This window comes from Camelus dromedarius, unplaced genomic scaffold (assembly GCF_036321535.1).
Source record: "Camelus dromedarius isolate mCamDro1 unplaced genomic scaffold, mCamDro1.pat HAP1_SCAFFOLD_43, whole genome shotgun sequence".
NCBI classification, from domain to species: domain Eukaryota; kingdom Metazoa; phylum Chordata; class Mammalia; order Artiodactyla; family Camelidae; genus Camelus; species Camelus dromedarius.
The window spans coordinates 620713-645523 of NW_026989754.1; the positions used below are offsets into that span (position 1 = coordinate 620713).

At 40.4% G+C, this 24811-nt stretch overlaps 1 long non-coding RNA gene across 1 annotated transcript in view; it reads right to left on the bottom strand.

Annotated features, from left to right (window-relative positions):
• The window catches only part of LOC135320526 (uncharacterized), a 32156-nt gene extending 9137 nt beyond the window's left edge, over positions 1-23019 (bottom strand). Inside the window, exon 1 of the long non-coding RNA XR_010379695.1 lies at positions 22973-23019. This is a non-coding gene — a long non-coding RNA (uncharacterized LOC135320526). The remainder of the gene's footprint in view (positions 1-22972) is intronic.
• Positions 23020-24811: the final 1792 nt, after the last annotated feature.

The following is a 24811-nucleotide window of genomic DNA, read 5'->3' on the forward strand; positions in this document are numbered from 1 at the left end:
TAGGCAAAACATCTGACATCCATCTCAACAATGTTTTCCTAGAGCAGTCTACTCAAGCAATAGAAATACAAGCAAAAATATACAAGTGGGATTTAATTAAACTTGCAAGCTTTAGCAAAGAAAAGGAAACAATAAGCAAAACAAAAAGACAATCTATGGAATGGGAGAAAATAGTTGCAATAAATGAGACTGACAAGGGCTTAATTCCCAGAATATGTAAACAGCTTTTACACTTCATAAGAAAGAAAAACAAACAATTCAATCCAAAAATGGTCAGAAGTCCTAAAGAAACATTTCTCCAATGAAGACATACAATTGACCAATAGGCACATGAAAAAATGCTCAATATCATTATCAGAGAAATGCAAATCAAAACTGCAATCAAGTATCAACTCTCACCAGTCAGAATAGCCATCATTCAGAAGTTCACAGACAGTAAATGCTGGAGAGGCTGCGGGGAATTGGGAACCCTCCTACACTGTGGTGGGAATGAAGTTTGGTGGAGCCATTGTGGAAAACAGTATAGAGGTTCCTCAAAAGACTAAAAATTGACCTCTCATATGACCCAGCAATCCCACTCCTGGGCGTATATCCAGAAGGATCCGTAATTCAAAAAGACACCTACACCCCAACATTCAGAGCAGCACTATTTACAATAGCAAGACATGGAAACAACCTAAATGTCCACTGACAGATGACTGGATAAAGAGTTTGTAGTGTATTTGTACAATAGATTACTATTCACCCATAAAAAAAAAATAAAATAATGCCATTTGCAGCAACATGAATGGACCTGGAGAATGTCATTCTAAGTGAAGTAAGCCCGAAAGAGAAAGAAAAATACCATATGAGATCGCTCACATGTGGAATCTAAAACAAACAAACAAACAAAAAAACAAAAAACAAAAAATAAAGCAAAGAAACAAAAAGATAAACTTATCTACAGAACAGAAACAGACACAGAGACATAGAAACCAAACTATGGTTACCAGAGAGGAGAGGGTGTGTGAAGGAATATATTGGGAGTTCAAGATTTGCAGATACAGAGTATGTATAGAATAAACAGCAAGTTTATACTGTATAGCACAGGAGAATATATTTATTATCTTATAGTAACTTATGTTTAAAAAGAATATGAAAATGAATACAGGTATGTTCTTCTTTAACTGAAGTGTTGTGCTGTGCAAAAGAAACTGACACATTATAAACTGACTAGACTTCAATGAAAATGTTTTTAAATAGACCAAAAACGAAAAAAAAGAAAAAGGATATTATCAAACTAAAAGAATAAAGTACTGATTCAGGCTACAACATGGATTAACCTTCAAACTTTATGCTAAAATAAGCCAGACACAAAAGGCCAAATAGTGCCCTTTAAGGTGAACTGTATCTGAGTGTTTATTGTACTATTTCTGTAAATTTTCCGGAGGTTTGAAGTCTATCAATATCAAAAAAAAGTTTTATTCATTAAAATCATAAAACGCTTCCTCACAGGAGGGCTTTAATTATTAAATGCAAAAATGCATGTAAAGCTCTTGAAACAACACTTTGCACGTCCACACACAGTCACTGCTTTCACTGCCACTCAGACGTTGGTACCAGCGCTGATGAGAGCTACCTCCACTCGCTCTCCTGCATACAGGAGTGAGGGCCTGAGCTCTGACAGGCAGGGTGAGCGTGAACCTGGGTCAGACACAGCCACATTCCAGACTCTGCATTACCCAACTTTCTTATACAAACTGCAACATATAATGTAAACATGCTACAGGGATGTATCTTACAACGCAGGGAATACAGCCAATGTTTTACAGTAACTATAAATGGAGCATCTATTGTACACCTGAAATATATCATATTTTAAATCAGCTATATCTTTGTAAAAAATTAAAAAATAATTTAAAAATGTTATCACTTTAATATTCAATTCAGTTTTTAAGTAACTACTAAACAGCTTAGAATGTATAAAAGCATTTAAGTGTGCTGTTTGTTTACATATTTATTTACTTTTAGCCTCCTGCTAAAAGAGAAATTAAACAATTTTTTTAAACACAGCTTAACAACCATAACAACAAAAAGGCAAAACTGAGAGTGAAGAGAAAATGGAGATTCAATACTTAAATGAAACCAGTGGGAGGTAAAGTCATAAAAATGGATTCCATGAAGTCAGGGCAAGTGTTAAAGGCCGACTAGAAATTCAGGTGTAAGATTCTTGACAGATAAAGCAAAAAGAAAAAGATGATGGGGAGGGCGGTACAGCGTGTGCTTAGCGTGCACAGGGTCCTGGGTTCGAACACCAGGGCCTCCACTAACAGATAAATACACCTAATTACCTACCCCCACAAAGAGCCCCAAAGAAAAGAAAAAGAGAAATTTCTTTCCCAAAGAATCCTGATATTAAATTTGGATTAAATACTTAAAAAAAAAAAAAGAAAAACAGAAAAGATGAGTGACACTGTGAAGGAAAAGCCCAGCTGGGCTAACAAGCTAAGTCACAAATCTAAGTGTGATAAGTGTCCGTTTACTGATCTAAGTTTTGCTGGGCTAACTCGTAAATCCGATGTCAACAATTGTCAGTAATGTGATCTGTTCCAAATTGATAAGCTTCAGTGTACTGATTCCTTGCTTTTTGTTGTTGGAGCCTTATTGGCTGATAGCCCCATACTTGTAATTAAACCTATAAAACCTCACGTGCAGGTCTTGGAGGTGCTCAGAGCTTCGGAACAGAAGCCCCTCTGAGCCCGCCGGGGTAATAAATCTCAGTACTCCAACCCTCTGTGTGGTGCTTGTTTCTTGGCTGGCCTGTTGTTTCCATAACAACACAAGCGACGATGCCCGTGAGATAGTTCTGCAGTGGCTGCTGGCAGGTCCCCATGTCTCACGTGGGAAAATCTGAAACATCCTTCTCACCACTCAGAGTCATCATAAGCCCACACCTCACCTCCCTCTGTTAAATGCAGGAGCACAGGCAGGGCCCGGCCTTTGTTCTCTCTGTGTCATCACAGTGAGATAGGATGGAAGGGGGCAGAGCACATTCATTCAAGGAAGGCCACAACAATTAACATCATAATGGTGAAGGATTCAACCCCCAATAGGCCTTGAGGCACAGGATGAAGAGATTTAACTTCTAGCAGATCTTGAGCTTCATTATGCACCCACTGTAATAGTAACATGGTGAACAACATGCCCCAGGCACCATGGCAGTCCCAAGGCTAGCCACAAAATGTCAAAGGGTGGGAAATGGTCAACTCTCTGGGAATACAAGCCCCTTGCCCTAAGGCTGATCCTTCTACTTATTAGCATATGAAACCACCAAGCCCAAGAAAAAAGAGCAACACAACACCACCTCGGGGTCACCACTCTCTCTCCCTCTTCAGAGAAGGCCCACACTATGTGGAGTGTGTACCTACTTTTAATCTGAGCATCAAACCCCCACAACTCGTGAAGTTTCTCTTGCCTTTCAATGTATCTCTCTGAATAAATATACCTTTACTCAACACTGGCTTGCTCTTGAATTCTTTACTGCATGAAGCCAAGGAACAAAATCTGGTGGGGCACATCCCAGGGGCTCATCCAAAGCCTGAGACACAGCCCTTCTCATGCGTCACGTTTTTTTTTCTTGTATCAACAGGACTGGGTTGTGAACGGAGCTCTGAGGCCCCAGCTAAGGGACAGAAGCAGCCCCCAGGGCTCGAATTGGCGGGCAGCCTCTTCCCCAGCAAGGGCCCTGGGGTCTGCCCAGTTCTCTGTGTTTCCCTGTTGTGCTGACTCCCCAGCCAGAGAGCGTTCTCCCTAGGCCTGTCCCCACAAAACCCTTCTCTCCAAAATACAAGCACATCATGTCACAGTCCTCTTGTTCAACCAGGAAATGTTCAACCCACTGTTTCCCTCCCCAGTAAAGTACCTAACTGTCCTCCCTCCCATCCCACCACTTCTTTCTTTGTGACAACTCTGCACTCCCCACCCACCATCCTGAACGCAGGTGCCTTGCTGGCTGGGACCGAGATGTTTCAGTCTCACACATCCTGCGCCCATTCACTTTCCCCTTGTTACCTTAAAAAAGCCTTTCCTGAGTCACCCACAAATCTGATACTGAACATCACAAAGTGCTGAGTTTGCAGTCACTGTGTGCATACCTCCCAGGTTTTGACTAGGTTTCCTTCACAAGATCTTCATTAAGGAGCTGCATCAAGAAGTTTAAAGAGTCTTTTCTTACATCTGAGCGGAGGAGCCTGCAAAAAATTTAAATGGCTTTGAAGAGAGGGTTAACCAGGGACAGAGGGTTAGCAGGTCCTATTCAACAGTGTCATGAGGCAAAATGTTCTTCAAAGGCTCAGAGTGGCTTCTGAACGTGGAGTCAGCAAGGAGGAGGTGACAGGCAGTGAGTAGGGTGGGTGACACTGGGTGCGCTTCCCCAGCTGGGGAAGAATTGGATTTTGTTCTAGTTTTCCAAACAATTTCTTACTACCTTTTTCACCTATTGTCACATACCATTTCCTACGAATTAAGAATATCAATGTCAGTCATTTGGGCCACTTGGGAGAAGCAACACGATGCCATTCACAGGGCTGGGACATGACAGCCACACCAGTCTAGGTTGATATACCAGTGGGGGTATTTCCAAGGTGATCACGGGCATGCAGCAAACTCCCCAGCTTCAATGACCTCATCTCAAAGGTGGGGCCAATAAAACTACCAAGAAAAGTGCGTGATGATTATTGCCGACAACTGTTTACTAGGTAATTGCCCGTGACAGCTGCAGCTTAATGGGGAATGAGTATGATAACAAGGCCCTGTCTACCTGGCCACACGCTCCCTGCCTTCCTGCCTTGGTGCAGCAGCAGAGTTTGTTTAGCCGATATGAACGCCCCCAGAGCAGCACTGATGGGAAAGCTCGCAGCTCTGCACTGCGAGGTGTGTTCCTTTCCTTCTCAGAGCTGATCACAGTTTGCTGTCATCTGTTTTTATGTTTATCCCTTTTATAACAGCCTCCCCCCGGAGTTTTTGCTCAAGCAGCGCAGGGCCAGTGTGTCTTGCGGCCTGCCAGATATTCTGGGCTGGGAAACAGCTGACCCCACATCTGGCTCTGGTGCTGAACGGAGAGGGCAGAAGGCCCTGGGGCACATGCTGAACCGAGGCCACTGCACCCAGAATTATGATCTGACTTTGGGCAAATTACAGTCTTCTTTACCCTGAGATTCCTCATCTGTCCATGAAAATAAATGCCCATGGCACACAGAGTTACAAGGATTAAAGGAAATCACCAAATTCATAACCTAGCCAAGGGGCTACCAGTGCGTCCTCAACAGACAAATGCTGCCTTTACGGATCTGACACACGCGAAGCGGGGCGGCCGCACACAGTGAACACTGCTAAATGCCAGTGTGTTAAGTGCTTCATGGGTGCTACAATACTCTTCAGAACTTACAACAATCCCAGGAAGAAAAGAATAATATCATGCCCATTTCACAGATTCACCAACAGGTTAAGAGAGCTTACATTCTAGTCCAAGGCCCTATGGTGAAGAAATGGCGATTTAAACCGGATTCTGGGCCCAGGCCTTGTCTCCAACTCTCTCCCAGCCACCTGATCACTTGCCTATGAATTCCACCTGTCCAATACCTAAGTGTGCAGTCGGCCAGCTCTTAAATGCAATGTGTGCCACCGTTTGTCAATGTTGGTTAATTACCATAAACTGTTCTCAGAAACCACTACAGAAAAGAATGGTGGACTTAAGGAATTCTGCATTGTGTTCTCCTGTAATGTGCAGAAACCCTTCACTACACCACCAAATCCAAATGTATGCTTCCTCCATGTTTATGTTTGCACACGGCTTATTAAAGTAGAAGGTACCTGCAGTAATTCCATCTCGGCTGCTTTCCAAGGTTGCAGATTATCCATAATCAGTCCATGAACGAAAATACTACAATTTGAATGAAAATACTGCAACCATGTCAGTAAACAAAGAATGCTGAAACCAAGTCAACAGCGGCTGCCGCCACCACCCAGCGAGGACAGGCCTGCAGCCCAGCCTCTGCAGCCACTCAAAATGGTGCCCTCTGAGGGGACTCAGTATAAGAAAGGACAGGATACTGGCCCTAGATAGCTAGGTGCTTGTCTAAAGAATGAATTCAGTGAGTCCAAAATGTTTTCTTCCTCCCATATATAGAAAAGCACTAAATTATTGAACTTGAGATACCTGGCTTTCTTTAGATAACAAGCAATCTTTTATTGTTCCAACAAGCTTGTCTTTGTTGTAAAGCTCCTATATATCCTAGCTCATCCCAAACCTCTTGGGAGCAGTCCCTCAGAGAGATCTGAGAGGCTGTCATCCCGGCTCGAGTCCTCCCGCAAATAAAACATAACTCTTAAATTTTAGGTGGCACATGTATTTCAGTCAACTGTTTTGGACACCATGAAGGGACCCAGAGCAGACTTTCTCCACCTGAACTCTCCGAGTAACTGGGGCCTTTGTACCAGCAGTGGCCCTTTGTGACCATCCGCCTCCTCGGGGAGTCCAGATGAATTTGGGTGAGTCTCTCCTGGTTCTCGGATCTCATATATTGGTTGATAATCCTGAGTTTTATTTGGCGGTGTTTCCAGGTACCTGGCCCTCCAGTTGAAGGAGACTGGGGGGAATTACCCACCCAGTGGAGACATACTGGGTGGGACCTCGTTGAAAGGTAACGGGAAATACCCACATTGAAGAGACGTCAGAAGTGGGCTGGTGGAAACCTATTAGGAAAATACTCACCCAGTGGAGACGTCCTGAGTGGGTCCAAGTTGAAAACACTGGGTTCAGGACTGAGTGCTTAGGTAAGAGGCTGGTCTAATGTTTTCCTCAATTTGGTTACATCCATTGAATTTTTCAGGATAAAAGTAAAACTCTTATGAGGAACCTTTCAACTCCAAAAATGGGACCATCCTCCTGGCTGGTAACAGCTTTCTCGGGTGACAGAGAATCTTGCAGGAGTGGTAGAGACAAAGACTTCATGCCATAGAGTTGTCCCTGCGGGAAATCTTAATAGCAAATTTATTCTGAGAACCCGACCTTACAATGGGGAATAGAACTTTCAAAAAAAATAAAAAAAAGAAAAGAAAAGAAAAAGAAATGACAGATTGCCAGCCTCCAATTAATACCCCAGCCAGGTTTATGTACATACAAAACTTACAACATTAATTGGGAATTATAAAAGAAAATCTCAATCTGAAAGTAAATAATCAGGCCTGATAGAAACATTTTTTGGAATTCTGAACTTATAAAAACAAAATCCACTTTAGGGGGAACTTGGATTTCTCTTCCTGTGTCCTTGAAATGTAAACGTTTTATCTTTCTCTGGGTCTTTTAAGTGTGTTTATGTATGTATATGTATGTTTACTTTCTTTTTAAAGGAAACCTTGGACTCTGCCATACAAAAGGTACAAGTATTGCGTACATATGGTGGCCACGTAAATAAATTGGATTCTAAGCAATTCTTTGTTTGTACCAATTTTCAGATATTTTGCCATTTTAAACTTTGTTGCATCAGCCTGGACCACAAAGGCCTTTAGCTTTTGGAGAGTAAAGCTTTGAATTTTATTTAGGCAACACCCCCACTCTCATGTGGAAAAGCCTCTTCATCTTATTCATTTAAAATCACTATATATATATATATATAAATTGATGGCCATATGATGGATCCTTTAATTTGGAAAAACTTTTAAATTTGTGAAAGTTGAAAGAGATCTCATTATAAACAGCTGTTTAATTGGTACCTATTAAAATCAAGTTTAAAGATAGAAAAATATATCTAATTGTTAACCTAAGAACTTAGTTAAAAAAAAAAACTGTTTTGAAAAGCTACATTTGTGTTTTTCCTTTCCAATAAATGGTTCTAGAGATGTTAATAAAAACTTAGAATAATTATTGGTAATTAAATTGAATAACTGGAAAAAGGATTGTAAAAATTTCGGAAAAAAAAAAGATAAGGGCTTATCCCAAATGGATAAATATTTTTATATGGTTATTTTGAATGAGATAAATAAAATGGACATTTTTGGAATAGATACAAGGTTTTGATACTACACTAGTAAAGTTAAAAAAAAGGGCCAAAGAGATCACCTACTGTCCCCCAACATTAAAGTTCAAACAAGTCCATTTTATTTGCCACAGTTTAAAATATATGTATATATAGACTGATATACTTGATTAATGATTGGGACAACAGACCAATTAATCAAATTAAAAATTGAGTAGGACCTAAGCACTTTGGCTGAAACTTGGGCATCCTAGAGATTTTTCTATAAAATTAGATACAATGAACAACAACAACAAAAAAGTTTCTGGCAATCCTTCTAGAAATAAAAATTATTGATTAAACCTAATAAATATAGAAATTAAAGGTATAAGATTTAAAAAATTTGAGATAAATGTTTATAAAATTGGTATATTTAAATGGTCTTTATATAAACCTTTTGCTTAATTATGTTGTGGGATAGATCTGTTTCAATGGAAAAAAGCTTCCCCTTCTTGGTATTATAAGGCTGGGCACATATCTGTCCCTCAGAAAATATTAATTGAACAAAGTAAAGGAAACCAATAGAGTTACATGAGCCATCCAATATAACGTAGAACTAAAAACTAATATACAGTGGCTAATAAAAAAAATATAATAAGAGGTTTACCCTGGGTTTAACTTATAACTCAAGGAAAAAAGACATCACTAAATACCTTATGCAAGCTTTGGAAGACATGATAAAGTAAACCTTAAAGTTTTAAAACATTGAATTCTTTGTTTACAGCTCTCCTGATTGATAAAAAAATGCCAATTAAGGAGATACAATTGGTTCTGGGTGACAGAGCAGTTCTCTGTGGAACTGGAAGCGTGTGTCTTTGTCTTGCAGACCAGAAATGTAAATACAGAAACAGTGACCTAGGACTGAGCCTAATTAGCTCAATGAGATAAAACTTAGGGCCAAGAAATTTTTGGCATTTTAGAACTCAGAACTCTGACGGGTCCTTCAGACTTTGTCAAGAAATCTTAAATATCTGTTTCATAAATAGTAAGCCTTAGTGATTTGAGCAAGCAAATTCAGCTTACTAGAACTATTATTATACCTATCTTATAAGTAACTTTTAAAGTGAAGCTATGAGATCTCTAGCTTTTGTCTGTTTATAAACCTGCGTACACATTACAGATGTGAGATATTTATACAGCTAAAAAAAAAAAATCAAAGTCAAAGAGCTCTGCTTAATTGACGTAAAAAATAAGAGCTTACAAATTAAGTATTTTTAAAATAAAAACTGAACAAATTGACTTTCAGCATCACGTGAACTGGAAAAATTCAATATTAAGATAATATTTGATATTGTTTAGTTTAAGTATGTTCTAATTAATATAGACATCTTTAAAGTCATCAATATTAAGTATAATACCTTTACTGTACCTAGGTTTAATGAAAGTCAAATAAGATTCTGTTATATCTGGTGAAGATTTGTCAAGAAAAAAATAACAGTAATGTGGTGTGGTAAAATTTTAAGTAAATTAAATGCAAATGAGATGAGAGCTTTGGGTAAATTTTTAAAATATATTTTTAAAATGTATGCTTAACATAATCTCTAAATGTTTGGTATCTTTAAATTCTAGAGTTGTGCTAAATTAAGTTAAATGATAGGATTTTATTTAATAGCTATGCCATTTTCAGATAAAATAAGATTGAAATATGAATTACTTAACATTTAACTTACTCTTACAGAGAAACTAAAGGTGTTTAGATATATTAATAAATGGTTGGTGCCACCCTGAAATAGACTCTATTTTTAAGGGAATGATCTAAGTATCCTAGGAAAGTAAGATAAATGTGTAAAGGAAGATATAAGAATGGAATTATATTTTGTTAATGAAAAATGGTGACTTTGTCCTGAAGCTGGTTATTTCTGAATGGAACAGAAAATAAGGGACACACTAATATGAGAATAGAAAGCTGTGGAAGGCTTGTGGAAGAGGTACCCTAAGGAAAGAGTTTCGTACGTTGTCAGAATTGGCTAAATTTAGAATCAACTTGGGCAAAGTAAATGAATCTTAGAAGTAAGTTGGTACAAGACTAGATTTGGTTTTCTCGCTGTTAAGAGGAAACATGTTTTTTGAAATGTTAATCCACCTTCAGCAACAGATTGTAAACCTTCTTATACCACTTAACTGATCTGTTCTGCCTTTACCTTTGACGTATTTCCTTGTTAATGAATAAGTACTGCTTTACAGTGACCTATATGTTTATCTGACCAAGTGTTCTGAAATCTTTTAAAAAGATCCCCAGATATCAATTTCTAATTAAAGTTCTTTTAATCTCCAGTTAAGTTTGGGAAGTTACAGATGGCCCCTGAAACATCCCAAAGAGAGATTTTAAAACAGTAAGTTTCAATTGGCATGTTAAATAACATGATATTGTCAAATGAATAATAAATCTTCTAAGGTTATATTGTATGAGAAAATATTATTAATATAGATATTCTAATAATTATATGGTCTCCCTAAAATTCTGGTATATCTGAAATGTTACCAGTGATAATTCTGGGTATAGTGACCAGGTTTCTTTATCGATTATACTATAACGGTGTTTAAGCATGCTTTTAAATCTTTGTCTTTTATAGACTTTTAATTGTTTTCATCTAATGATTTTGAAAATGCTTTCTCTTCAAGGAGATTTACTGATTTCTAATAAATGTCAAACTATAGCACTGAACTAAACTGGGTAAGAAATTTTAAATATCTAATGAAAACTCTGATTAAAAGAATTAGTTATGTGGGACTAAGTAAACTGATGAATATGGTTATAATTTTTGATGTTGTTTGAACTACTACTGGCTTTTAACCTGTTTCCCAGACATAAACTCTTCCTTTTAAGCTAGTTATAAATCACAGAAATTTGATAAATTATACCTATGTAAGCAGACTTGATACAGTTATCTTTTCTCCCTATCTGATCCTTCAAGAGACTAAAAACTCTTAGGTCCCCAATGGCTCAATCAGACAAATGAGGAAGATCATCTCCTAACAGATATAAGAATCTAAAGGTATTTTAAGAATTTTAAAGAGAAAAGAAATTACCTAAATCTGTAAGGCAGAAATCAATGACAAGCCATTGACGTGGCTTTCCAGGCCTTAGCAAATCTTATTAACATTCTACCCTGAGACTCCTTATTAAAAGTTCCAACACAGCCAATTTAAAAAAGCCTATATGATCAAATAATCAGACTTGACTTGTAAAGAAATTAATCTTGATTTGGCTTTATTTGAGAAAAATGAGGGTAATTTTAGAGAGAAAAAATATTATATTTTACTGGATATTAAGTTCTAGTTTTGTTAATTGAGGTCTATATTTACTAAGACACTTCCCAGATCATTCCTTGCTTTTATGTCATATTGCTGTACAGTTTAATTTAATTATGAAAAGGATACTCTAGGTTTGTTTCCGAAGCTCAGTAATCTATCCTTGTGTAAATTTCCAATGCTCCATGACCTAAGCCAGGGGATTATACATACTGGAACATGCATGACTTAAAGAACTGTCTCCAACCTGAATGGAAAGACCTTTTATCAAGTACTCTTAACTAGACCATACACACAAAAGCTGAAGGAAACGGAATTTCGGATTCATTTCCTATCAGAAACAGCCCCTTCAGTTCACTGGCCTATAGAGCACTTGCTCACCTGAAAACAATGCCAAAATGGTGAAAAAGCTACCAGGCCAGGATGAGAAGAAGACGACATCTGAGCTCGACAGCTGACCCAAGACAACGGACCAGGCTTGTATACCAATTACTTTGACAATTTCTCCTACCTTTGATTATGAACTACTCCAAGTGTTAAGTTTATGGTAAATTACCTATGTCTAGTACTTCTGTGTTACCTTGGTGGGTTTCCCTACTCCAAGGCTCTAACTAGATAGCCCTCAGAAACGTTATTCTAAAAATAATTTATAGTTCTGTTTAGGCCACTGTTGATCTTACAACGTGGGAGAACTCACCTGGCCAATTAATACCTGCTCGGAGCCTGACCATAAATATGAACTTTCTCATAAGATCACTCAAACTCAATCAGAAATACAAGCAAAATTTTAACCCAAATATACAACTTCTCTACTATTAAATTCTTACTCGTGACTTTAAAACGTTACTAGCTATATTAGTTATATGATCTCTATTTTATTAAATTGTTGTCTGTTACATTTCCCAACGTGTAACTAGGCCTACAAGATTGATGATGGCTAAACATCCTGAAGAAATAGATAAAATTTTTAACCCTGCATAAAATAAATGTAATAGTGTGATTCTAGGTATGGTAATGAGCAACGAAGGGCAAACATTTCCTGGATCATAATAGACTAGTAAGACAGGCGATCCAGAAAACTTTTAGTATCAACAGGCCCTGAAAAAAAACCTAACACCTTGAATGGCAGCTCAGAAAATTCTTCACCTGAAATAGGAATGAGCCATCCTAGCACCGTGGGACAAAATTGGTCATGAAATGTCTCTCAAAATATAGGTCGAATTTAGGACCAAGAGGGAGCACTGTGAATGAAAATACTACAATGTGAGTGAAAATACTGCAACCATGTCAGTAAACAAAGAATGCTGAGACCAAGCCCTCAGCAGCTGCTGCCACACCCCAGCGAGGATATGCCTGAAACCCAGCCTTTCAGCCACTCACAGTGGTGCCCTCTGAGCAGACTCAGAATAAGAAAGGACAGGATACTGTCCCTAGATAGCTAGGTGCTTGCCAAAGGAATGAATTCAATAACCCATATATTTGCTTCATCCCATACATAGAAAAGCACTAAATACTTGAACTTGAGATATCTGGCTTTCTTTAGATAACAAGCAATCTTTTATTGTTCCAAGTACCTGGTCTTTGTTGTAAAGCTCCTATTTATCCAAGCTCCTCCCCTACCTCTTGGGAGCAGTCCCTCAGAGATCTGAGAGGCTGTCATCCAGGCTCGAGCCCTCCCGCCAAATAAAACATAACTCTTAAATTTTAGGCTGAACGATTATTTCAATGAAGTCCCAGAATAGACACAACTCATCAATTCTGTAATGGAACACACTGAATCAGGAACCAAAAGCATGTTCTAGTCCCGAAAAACTACGGTTTCCTCTTTCTTCCTGTCATTATACAATCCCACCAGAACTCATTAATTTGCTGTCTGCACGCTTGGCAACCAAACTCAGAGAAGATTCAACTTAACAGAGCTCCATGCTGGGGAGAAACCCCCGCAGAAGTACAGCGGTCGGCCTGCCCTCCCGCACGCTCTGCTGACCCCTAGTGTCCTCCGTGGAGACCAGGCCAACAGAACTGCTCCAAACAGCTACAAAGTCCCACAGATTAAATAAAAGCATTTTATTTTATACTATATGTTATGTATATACTCATCTCTGAAAACAGCTTTGCCAGAAGCCCAAATCTTCAACATTAATCTGCAAAGGCAAATCCGGTCCCCAAGGGAAAACAAGTTTTAAGATGATGCTATGGCCTCCAAAGTCCTCTCCAGGACCATCAACCAAACTGCCTGCAGGCCTGCAGCTGCAGGCGGCTACATGTCTGCTTTTAAAGCAACCCCTTCCTGCCCTTGGGCACTACAATGTCCCTCTACGCCCTCCCTTCTCAGGGTAAGAGCAGCTGCTGCAGAACCTTGCAGGGCAGCACTGACAGGACTGGACAAAAGGATCAGAGCTAAACTAAGCCTTCTGATGACACGAGCTGTGTCACTTTACAGATGAAGATATATATAGAGAGGGGTGGGGTGATATTGCTCAAAGTCACACAGCTAATAAGTGGCAAAGTCCATACCTCTGCTCCTCCCTCTGGCGTGATGCCCCAGCTGGGACGCCCACAGGGTTATCTCGTGCCTGCCTGACCAGTCCTTTACTGTCACTCATAACCCACAACACGGTCTGACCCTAGCCTGCCTTTTCAGCATCTTTTCCTTCCAATCTCGCAGGAACAAGGCTGCTTGGGCCACTTTATGACTTCCGGCTTCCCAAAACCTCCATGCTCAGGCTGGTCTTGCCTGTGCATCCTTCCCCATGCTCAGAGGCACTTCTTCCCCTGCAGGAGGACTTTTCCACTCTCCGCAGGGACACCCCCTCAGGGGAGCCCTCTTCTTGCCCTCAGAATGGCAGGTGTCCCAGGCCACATCCTGAGCTACCCCATTAGGTCTGCGGGTGCTCAGGTCTGCTAGTCAGACCAGCAGCCTCAGAGCCAGGAATTATGCCCGGGTCACCCTGCAAACCTACTGCCCACCTCACAGCCCCCAGCCAGCAGGCCACCTGGAAGTCACAGCAAGTGCCCCACCCAATCCAGAAGTCTCTTCATTTGCCGGCACCGCTGATGACTTGTCTCCAACCTTTGGTCAGTTTTGCAAAAAAGAGCACCTTCCACAGTGAACAGTGGGTTTTCGCTTCAGCTCCCATCCTTACTGCAAACGTCAAGGGAAACCAAAAGGCCTTTTCTCAACACTTTTCTGATGACACCCTTCCACCCACTATACTCATATGCTCAAGAAAATTGGGTCCACGTGATTTTGTTTCCCTTACGCTAAGTGGCTCAACACACTGTGTGATTTTTTTTTCCTTTTTTGAGGGTATTTGTACTCAGTTTCTCGGCTTTAATCTGTTTTTGTCTCTCTCTTCAGTATCCCAAGCAGTTACCACTTCTTAGCCACTTCAGCAGCCTCCCTCCCAACATCTAGTCTAGGAAATGAGCTGTGATGAGGGGTCTGGAGGCAGTCACAGAAGAAGCAACTAAGGGACAGAGAGGGGACATAGTTTGCCCAAGGTGATCAGCCTCAACCCCCAACAGTGTGTTTCACGTCCCTCTGTTTAACTCTTATGCTAAACAAGCTAACTTTTTGTAGATTATGGTTATAAACAGATGAGGTATCAAAATACATACAAGGACACACATCAACTCTAAGATGTTCATTAACTTCACTATTTTGTTTCTATTTTTTTTATTTCTATTAAAAAATAATTAAGAACCTCTGCAGTCAATATAGAAAAATGTTACTGGGTTTTAATCCAGAATATAGAGGTGTTGTGTGTCATTACTCATACTTATTTGTATGTTCACAAGACAAAATGATTTGAAGGTCTCTCTCCCCTCCTCCTACTCAGTACCTGCTCTCACCAGATCTCCCAGTCCACACATCTAACAGCCTTTCACTTCACCCACAGCTGAATTCATCAGTTTTCCCCCAGAGCTCCCTCTGCAGCTTTCCCTCCTCAGAGCACAGCAGGACCATCACTTACCTCATTAATCCACCCAGAAACCTGGGCCTTCCTCCATCCTACCTTCACAGACAGCATTCATCCTTTCATTTTTACCATCTAAACATGCCTTCAATCTGTTCGCTTTTACCCACTGACCGTCCCACCGCTCAAGTGGAAGCCACCAACACTGCACACCTGGACTCACGAGTCTCCCAAGTGTCCCCACAGCCGCTCTCACGTACTTGAGACAAAAGGGATTGTGTCACTCCCGCGGTTTTAGGACTCTTTTCAAACCCACTCTTCTTAGAAGAAACTCCCAGTTCTTCACCTGGTAAAGATCTTTGCCATCAAATTGTCAGCTCAGGGAGGGCAGGACACGCCCTCTCCCCTCGGCCCCTCCCTCTGGCAGAGCATCAGCTTGGGAGGACCTGCTGAGCTACACCAGCCTGTATTCTAACCCTGGTCTTGAGTTCTTAGCAAACTGCTTCACTTATCCATACAAACCCAAGGTAGATTAGAAAGATTTTAGATGTTGAGCTAGACTATTGATTTGGGGATTTTGCACTAGCAACCTGCAAGTACATGTTCTAATGATTCTGTCTTCTTAAAACCACACCCAGATTTAAGGAGTATTTGTGGAATGTCTTCGGAGTAAAAGGGACTGTACTTTAACAGACTATATGTTTTATAACATGAACAACCCTGACAGGGTCACAAATGGAACCACCTCACAAGTGACAGAAGACAGGTGAGAGGCACAAAGCAACAGGTCACAGAGATGGTAAGAGCAAAGTTGTTTCTCCAACCCCCCAAAAATTTTTTGAAAGAACCGAAAACTCTGAATTTTGAAAGTAAAACACTATCATATAAAGAAATAAAATAAATAATCCTCTTCATCAGTGTTTCAAGATCTGACTGCAGAATTTTTAGCATGCCATACTGAATCCTAGCACAGAAAAATCAGATGGACTAGTGGTGAGTAAGTTCCAGGGAAACGGCAGCAATTCCTCCACTTGTAAGAGGACACACACTCAATTGTCGAAGGTGATTTTAAACCACATTCTGGAGAAATTCAGAAGATTCAGGCACCGATTCTAGATGGTGATGACACGGAAGGACGGGTTGGATGCATGCTTCTAACTGAGTCACCGGCATTCTTACACTGCAGGGGGAAATGGAGGCTCTCAGTTATGAGCAGAGATGTTCCTGTCATTTCTCCCAGGCCGTGCCTCGGGGACTCAGTGTCCTGCAGCAGCCTGGCCCCAGGCGAGGACCCGCAGCGTGGCCCACTCAACCAGGAGGGGCACTGTGCTTGAGAAAGCCCATCCCCGATGGGAGAAAGAGGGGCTGGTGGGGTTGTGTGTACCTATAAATGATCATAGAAATACACCTGCATACATTCATTTGATACAATTAATATTAGCAGGCTATTTAACAAAATTTCAATTGTCAGTGTTAATTTTACCATTCCTTTCCTCTTGTCCCCTGCACTCTGAGACAGGCTTAGGCTCTCTCACACCTGCAGCTCTGATGCAATAGTTGTGAAGTCATTTTACTTTGCTGCAAGTGTCCTCGCTCCCCGTGTCGCTGTGACTGTCGTCTCTTAACAGAGTCAGATGTCTTCCTGGATCTCTCCCTGAGTTCCTTGCTCCTGCTTCTCAGATCCTGAGATAAAGAACAGGTGAAGACACATGACTAGAAAAGGCACTGTGGACTTGACCAAAGTCCTCAGTGACCCCCTAGGTGAGTGCTGCCCACCCCTTACCTTCAATTCTCAACGTTCTGCCCAGGGTGACATCCAGACAGGAAAGAGTCTTGGGCCCAATTAAAAGCTGTGAGGCTTGGGTGCAGGGAAAGGTGCAGGAGCTAGTTCTGGAGCCGGGCCCCTCCCCACCTCTGCTACTCTCTCCCCCGAGGCCCCGCCCCCAAGCCCCCAGGCTCCCTGATCTTCTGTCCTTCTCTTCTACACTACTCCAAGCCCTTTTCCCCTTCCTTTAGTCCCTGATTATCCCCAGCTGGAGTGATTTTTTCATCACAGCATCTAAAAAAATTTCCTACAGCTGAAAAAGAAGTCTCCAGAGGTCAATGCCCACATGGTGGTTCCTGAAGAGAGCCCCTGGTTAGGGGGACTCTCACCAACACTCACAGGGCATCAGACATGTTGCAGGGTCGACCACCCCCAACAAGAATTTGCTGTGACCCCTATGCCCGCACAGCATCCCTGTTCACAAAACTTTAGTTGGGCCACTTATCCGTTATTAAGAAGCAAAAGTAAAAAAATTGCTCATGTTTCTTACTAAAATTATCTATGAGGTGGAAAAAGAAATTGTAATAGAAAAGAACAAATTTGACTCCATGTTAGATGTGTTCGTTTGTCTTTAAGCCTGTACCCTGTTTTCTAGGCTAAGACTTGTTATCTCTGCACCTTTTGTAAAAGAAAGTTGCCTTTAGCCTGAAATATCCAGGAGGGCCTATTCTGCGGGCTCTGATCTTTAAGGATGTTAGCTCTTCTACACTTATGTAGAGATGGCAAGTTGCAAAATAAAGAATAAACTTTGTTTTTTTGAGGTTTTACAGGGGTGCCATGATTTGACCCACATGGACAGCTGCAAGAACAAAGGATTCCAAGGAAATCAATTCGTACAGCAAGAAGTTTGCAACAACCAACCACACCCCCACCACTTTTTAGTATAAAAGGAGACTGAATTCTGACTTGGGGAAGAGAGTTCTCCTGGATATCAGTATGCCATCTTCTGAGTCTGCCAGCTTTTCAAATAAAGTCACTATTCCTTACTCCAAAAGCTCATCTCCCGATTTATTGGCCTGTCATGCAGCAAGCAGAACGAGTTTGGACTTGGTAAATAAATGACTGCATTAGAGGTAGTATGTCTCCACTGTTTCCTCATTTCCAGTATGTCACAACCAATCAATTTTATATGCTGTTTAACAACACGACCAAAAAACCTATTATACGGAATTGATTCCATGGAAATAAAATTATTTCTTCTCCTTCAAAACTTTGTTCTTTTCTATTTTATTTTGTTTTGATTATTGAAAAGAAAATAAAAGTCAAATCATTTTATTTCACCTATTTTTTATAGCTACATATTGTAAATACTACAAAGATATTTAAATTGCAATAAAAATTGTTCATATATTAGTATAAAGATATATACACAATCAAAGCAGAGTAGGAAAGGAGTGGATATTTACTAAAAATCCACTGCACATCCAGTCTTTTACAAGCATATTCTGGAATATAAGCTCTATTATCCAGGGGTCCACCACCCCCATTCTCACTGCCGAGTCCCAGAGTAATCAACCTCCAAGGCACCAGCATAGAACCACGCGATCACTATTTTAGGTATAAATGAGGGAATTAGCTCTTTCAATTCTAAAACAGAAACCTTAAAATAAATACTGAACTTATTTACAAAGAAAATTGGACACAAAAAAGTACAGTTTCTCCCCCAAGTCACAAAGATAATTACTGGTAAAGGCAATATTTGAACTCATCTGCCTGATTCTAAAAACTAAGGTGGAAATCCCCTTCGACTGTGGAGGTCCAGCAGCACAGCCTATCACCCTATCTTTGTTCAGATCTAGCTTTAGACAGCCTGAGACAGCACCCCATTCCTATGGAACTCGAGGGCAAACGATAACAATAAGGATTTTATATTCAGTAGTTTCTTAGATCTCATTTATATAAAGTGTCAGCAGGTCAGCAGAAAACTCTGGGAAATATGAGTGGGTCCAGAGCTTTTTGCTGATAAGAAACAATCTATCAGGACAGAGTGACCTTCCCATGAGAGGCCTCCTGGACATAAACTAAAGGCAGCTGAGCAATGAAAACTAGCAAGACCATGGAACTCAAGCAAGAAAGATCCCTGCCATCCCCCACCCAGTTGCCTCTTCACCCACATGGACAAGATGGCAGAAGACCCAGGTTCTTGTCCAAGTTACACCATCATGGATTCTCACCCATAAAAATTTATGACTCTATGCTGTCTTAAGCCATTTCCAACTCAAATATGATGACACCAATATCTCAGCAGAATGTCTATGTCTTCACTTTCTCTCTTCTATTAGGATACTATATCTATGGCCAAAAAGCAGAAATCCAATTAAAAACAACATGCACGAAGGCTGGTGAAAGTCTGCCTAAGAGACTTTGTTCTCACGCTCAGTGAATGAAAACTCAGAAAAAGTGTTCCTTCTCCCTCTGAAAGTGGGAGGTAGCCTGATTGTGTGTGTGTTTGTGTGCACGTGTGTGTGTGTGTGTAAATCAAATACAATGCATTCTGGGATGTGTACAGATTTTTTTTATGTTACTGTCATTTCATGAGGATGAGCCAACCTTTAAAGTAACTTGAATCTAGTGTTCTGAGAGAGTCCCAGGATCTTTTGATGGAGGAGGGGAAAGGGGAAAGGAAAGGAGGAAAGAAGTAAATGAAGCAAAGGAGTAAGAATACTACTAGGGAAAGGCAAGACTTTAATTTTGTTCCTACTTGCATCACACACAAATTAGGGACTGACTTTCCCCTATGTCTCGTCAAGCACTGAGTTGCAGAAGAAGAGGCGACAGCCCATTTCTCACTGAGATTGTGACTGTACATGGCATCTTATAGACACAAATTATTTACCCTGATCAAACACTCTAGCAGCAGGCCGTAATTCTCCTGTTTTGAGAGACAAGAAAACAGGAGTTCAAAGAGGATGTATAACTTGAGAAAAGTCAGAGGACCAGTAAACTAAAGAGGATGAATTCAAACTCAGATCTGAATGGAGAGTCTGATCTTCCCACTCCCAGGGCTGGAAAATCCTTAACAGACAGGCTTCCCAGCTCCCTGCATTGTTCCTGGCACCAAGCATTTCCCATGGCGATGGTCTCCTGTTCTCACAGACACAGTGCTCTGTGCAGCCAATAACCTCCATTCGACCTTGATCATATACCTGCCTCACTCACCAGGCTTCTCCATACAGACAGGAAAGCTGGCTTTCAAGTGCGTACAAAGCCACCCCTGGACTTACCTGGGCTCTTCAGTGGCTTTTCCAGCATAAAGGCAGCCATGAAAGTGCTCACAGTTTGTACATGAGCCACACTACCTCTCTCCATCTGTCTCCCCACCTATACTACTTAGCTATGACCATTTTGAGAATCTTGGAAACAAATTTTTAAAAACAGAAAAGAAAGTATTCTGTAACAAGTACTTAATACCTACAATTTTAAATGACAAGTTACAAAGTGATTATTTACAAATTGAATCTGCCTTCCTAGGTGTCAGTTTTAACAGTTAAAATATATAATAGCAAAAATTCTCACTTACAAAATTAACAAAAACATCAACAATAATCTGGAATAAACTCAAAAACAATGCCCATGTTGTACATGGAGAAACACAGGACTGTACTGAGGGGTAAAGTAAGAAGTGTGAATGCAGAGACATCAACATATTGTATGGAGGAAAGCAGTTTTGTAAAGATGAACGTTCTCTTAAAGATAATTCAAAACTTACTTAAAAATCCCATGACAGCTCTTATCTGTTTTTTTTTTAACTTGAGCAAAATATTTTGGAACTCTTCAGGAATAATAAAGTCATAATACTAGACAAGGAAATTGGGGATGGAAAAAAGAATAAAAAAATCGCACTGTCATATATTAAATAAATTTTTACAATATGTAAGATATAGCACTGGAGTAAGAAAGTAAGACTGACAGAAATAAACCATGAGCTCAAAAAGAGACTCTAGTGTACATAAATATTTTTACAGGTGGGATTTCAAATCAAAGAGCAAAGTATGAATTCAATAATTGTCTTGGGACAATCAGAGAATCACCTGGAAAAACCAAATTCTATTCCAGTCATAATGACCACAAGAAAAATTACAGATAGTGATGTAAATATTAGAAAGTACTAATAACAGCAAATACAACTCTTTGCTCATAGTACTTCAACTTCTCCTCACTATAACAAGTAGTATTATCATCTCCATCATAGAGATTAAAAAATCCTACAGAGGAGATATATACCATTATAAGAAAGTATTTCTAAGAATACTATCAAGGATAAAACCCAAAAAGAAGACATTTACTGTCTTAAGATTATTTTCGGCCACAACAAAAATAAACCTACTGAACAAAATGAAAGGCAAGAAATGACAAGAAAAAGCTCTGTGATACATGTTAATGAAGACAAGGGGTTAATGTTCATAACATACAAAGAGCTGTCACAAAGCAACAAGAAGCTCCCTCACTTAAATGTGTGCAAAGGACAAAAGGGATCATTCACCTTTTAAAAGTCAGATGGCTAATGAGTGAAAAATGCTCAATACCTCACTAGTCATCAAGTGCAAACTAAAACAATGAAAAAGCAATTTTGCTCATCATATTGGCAAATGTTTTTAAAAAATATTCTAGGTAGTGTCCATCTTTGAGAGAACAAACTGAGCGATCTTTTTGGAGGACGACGTGTCAATGGATATGTAAACTCTGAAAAATGTGTGTACACACAGACTGAACTCCATTTTAGGAATCGTTTCGTTTAGAAAAAAAATCAGTTCAAAAAGATGTACTCATCAGAGCATTTACACAGCACTTTTTACAATGGTGGGAAGAAAAGCTGAAGTGAAATCATATCCAGCGATAGAGAATTGGTTACATAAGTTATTCTACATCTTTTCATTCCCCGCAGGAGAAGGAATTTCTAGAGTCACTTGAAAGGAGCCTGTGATGTATGTAATTGTCACATCCAGGGACTAAATTTCCAGAAACCTTAACTAAAGGAATACTCATACAAGATCACAGGAATATTTGTACAAGAAGGACGCCAGTCAAACACCCTTTCTGACAGTGGAAAATGGAGAAAAATTAAGTATCCACCATCAAGACAATGATGAGGTAAATCAAGGCGAGCTGTGGGCACTAAGGGGCAGGCGTTTTGGTGTGGTCCAAGGCCTTGTCCACAGTACTCTCCCACCAAAGGTGTCCTTACACAAGAGACCAAATCTACTGCACATCAGGAGACCCCTCTACTCTATCTGAAAGGACCGGGTGAGTCTGGAGTGGGAGGACGTCTATGATATACACCTCAGTGAATAAACCGAGCTGCACAAAACATATAGTATGGCCTTATTTTTCAATAAAGCATATATACACACACATATACATAGATTTCTCATATACATGTATGTATGTGTATATATATATGACAGGCATAAAGGTCATGAAATATATACACCACATTGTCAGCAGTTTTTACTCTCAGGAAAAAAAGGGGAAGGGATGTAGGGGTCTTTCGGTACCACCACAGATCTCTTTTCAGTATTTCAGTTAAATATACTTGGAATTTAAAAGTTTATTTAAGTCCGAAGTAAAATGGACGATGCCTCCACAAGACAGAATGCTATACTGGTCATTAAAAATCATGCCAGGGGAGAGAGAATACTGTAGAAAAACATGTAATAAGCCGAATGGAAAATGGAGGTCTCCACACAGTAAACAGGCACAGAGTGCTCGCTGGTTTTTATGACAGACGTAATACACACTGATGAAAAGAACAGAAAATAGATGTTAAAGTGTTAATTATTATCTCTGAGTAGTGGGACCAGGATAGACACTTTTGTCCCATTTTTCAGACTTATTATATTAAATACACATTATTTTTCATCTGAAAAAAGCATTTTTAGATGTCTAGTACCACACATTGAAAAAATTACACTAGTACTTACAGAAATAACTAGGAGACACGGCAGCAGCGTCACACAGTGTAGAATGGGCGATCCTGATTAACATCGTGCAGTTACATAAGGACCCACAAAGTGAGAGCACCTGCTGTCATAGGGCGTAGCCCCCTTCTATTTGTCAGTTGTGTCTTCAGGGCTGAGGCAGTTCTGAGCACGGCCAGTGTCAGTGCTGGTGTCTGAATGGATGCCACTGGAGGTGAGGGCACCTGCAAGCCGAGAGGAAGAACAGAAATCATCCTCTGCTTTTTCTGTCTTGTTACTTTGTTACTTTTGAAGAGAGGTGTAAATAAGATAAACTAAATCTTCCCTACTAAAATTTCAGTAATGAAACCGTTTTTAAAGTGTTCACAACTTATATTCTGCCTATAACTGTCTTTTCAACAAAGCATCATATTTCTTAAATGTTAATTAACTCAGTTAATTAACTACCTGTTGAAACCTATTAAAGAACATGAAATGCACTATGTAAAATCACCACGCCTGCAGTGACTGGCACAGCTGTCTTGATAGCAGTGCAGTCAGCCCCCACCATCCCGTGGCCCTGAGCTCCTGATGCTGCTAAGAGAGCACGCTGCCACCTCAGATGGAGAGAAACGGTGAAAGCGTTTTCTGAAATCTACAGCACTGACAAAACATAACTGACATATCCCAGGCTCCTTTGAGGCTGTCATTTTCTGTTTCTGGCCTACACCCGTCAATGAGCAGAACCACCCCATTCCCGAGCCATGGGACTCACGTGGGAAGCAGTTTTGGAGAAATTTCCAGGTATAGAATGTAACCAACTATACATAGAACTCTGAAAAAAGAAAAGATGCAATACTCTGATTTTGGAAGAAACTCAACATATTCTCCTAAGCCTTAGTAGCTGGAAAGGCTGGGCATCTCCTAAGCCACTTATTTATTTCACAGCCAGTGAGCATCTCCCACAAACCCTGTTTCCCTGTGTCTGCTGGGAGCCTCAGGCACACTGTTGCTGTCGATCTTAGAAGTCACAGGGCTGAGGCGCGTGTCTCACGCCTGCAACTCTCACACAGGCTCGCCTCCTAGCCTCACTGTCTGAACTTGGCCCCATTTTCTCACCTGTTAATTTGGTATCTGTTCTTCTGTAAGCTGCCTGAAATGCTTTTTGGAACAAGTCAGAAGAATCAGTGGGTAGAGTAATGGACAGATGGACAGGTGAGAGTTGGGGAGACAGAGTGACTCCAAGAAAAGGGGAACAAAGAAAATTTCCTATGCAGAACCCTCTTCTAGTCAGGGAAGAAAACCACCACGGAGAAGTGTGAAGAGGCAGGTGGCTTAGGACTGTTTCCTGGATTCCATGAAAAGTCACACCAAGAGATGAGAGGGTAGAACTATAAATAATAAAAGAAAAAAGCATGCATGCTTGAAAAATATATCTACAATATGTACTTTCTAAAGAATAGATTCAAATCAGCACGGCCCAATAACACAATCCTTGGGTATTTACAGAAGTGAGAATCCCATCTCCAAACCACAAGGCATCCCTTCGGAGCACTAAGAGTCTACACGGGACGGTCATAAAGCTGTCACCGCAAAAGCGATGCTATCCTGCCCTTACGAGGAATGAGCAGCTGTGCTCGGGCTGCCGACGCGCGCCATTTACACCCCACAGCACCTCTACGGGAGAGGGCCGCCTAGCGAGCCCCATCTCTGCAGGACAGAAAACAAGTCCGGGAGAGGCTAAGCCGACCTAACAGTTCTCCATCTCACAGGACTGGTCACTCCAGAGCAGGACTCGAACTCGGACCCACGTTTGTAACCGCAGTACTACCGTGATTTGTGTGCTTTTTGTGTGTATAATAC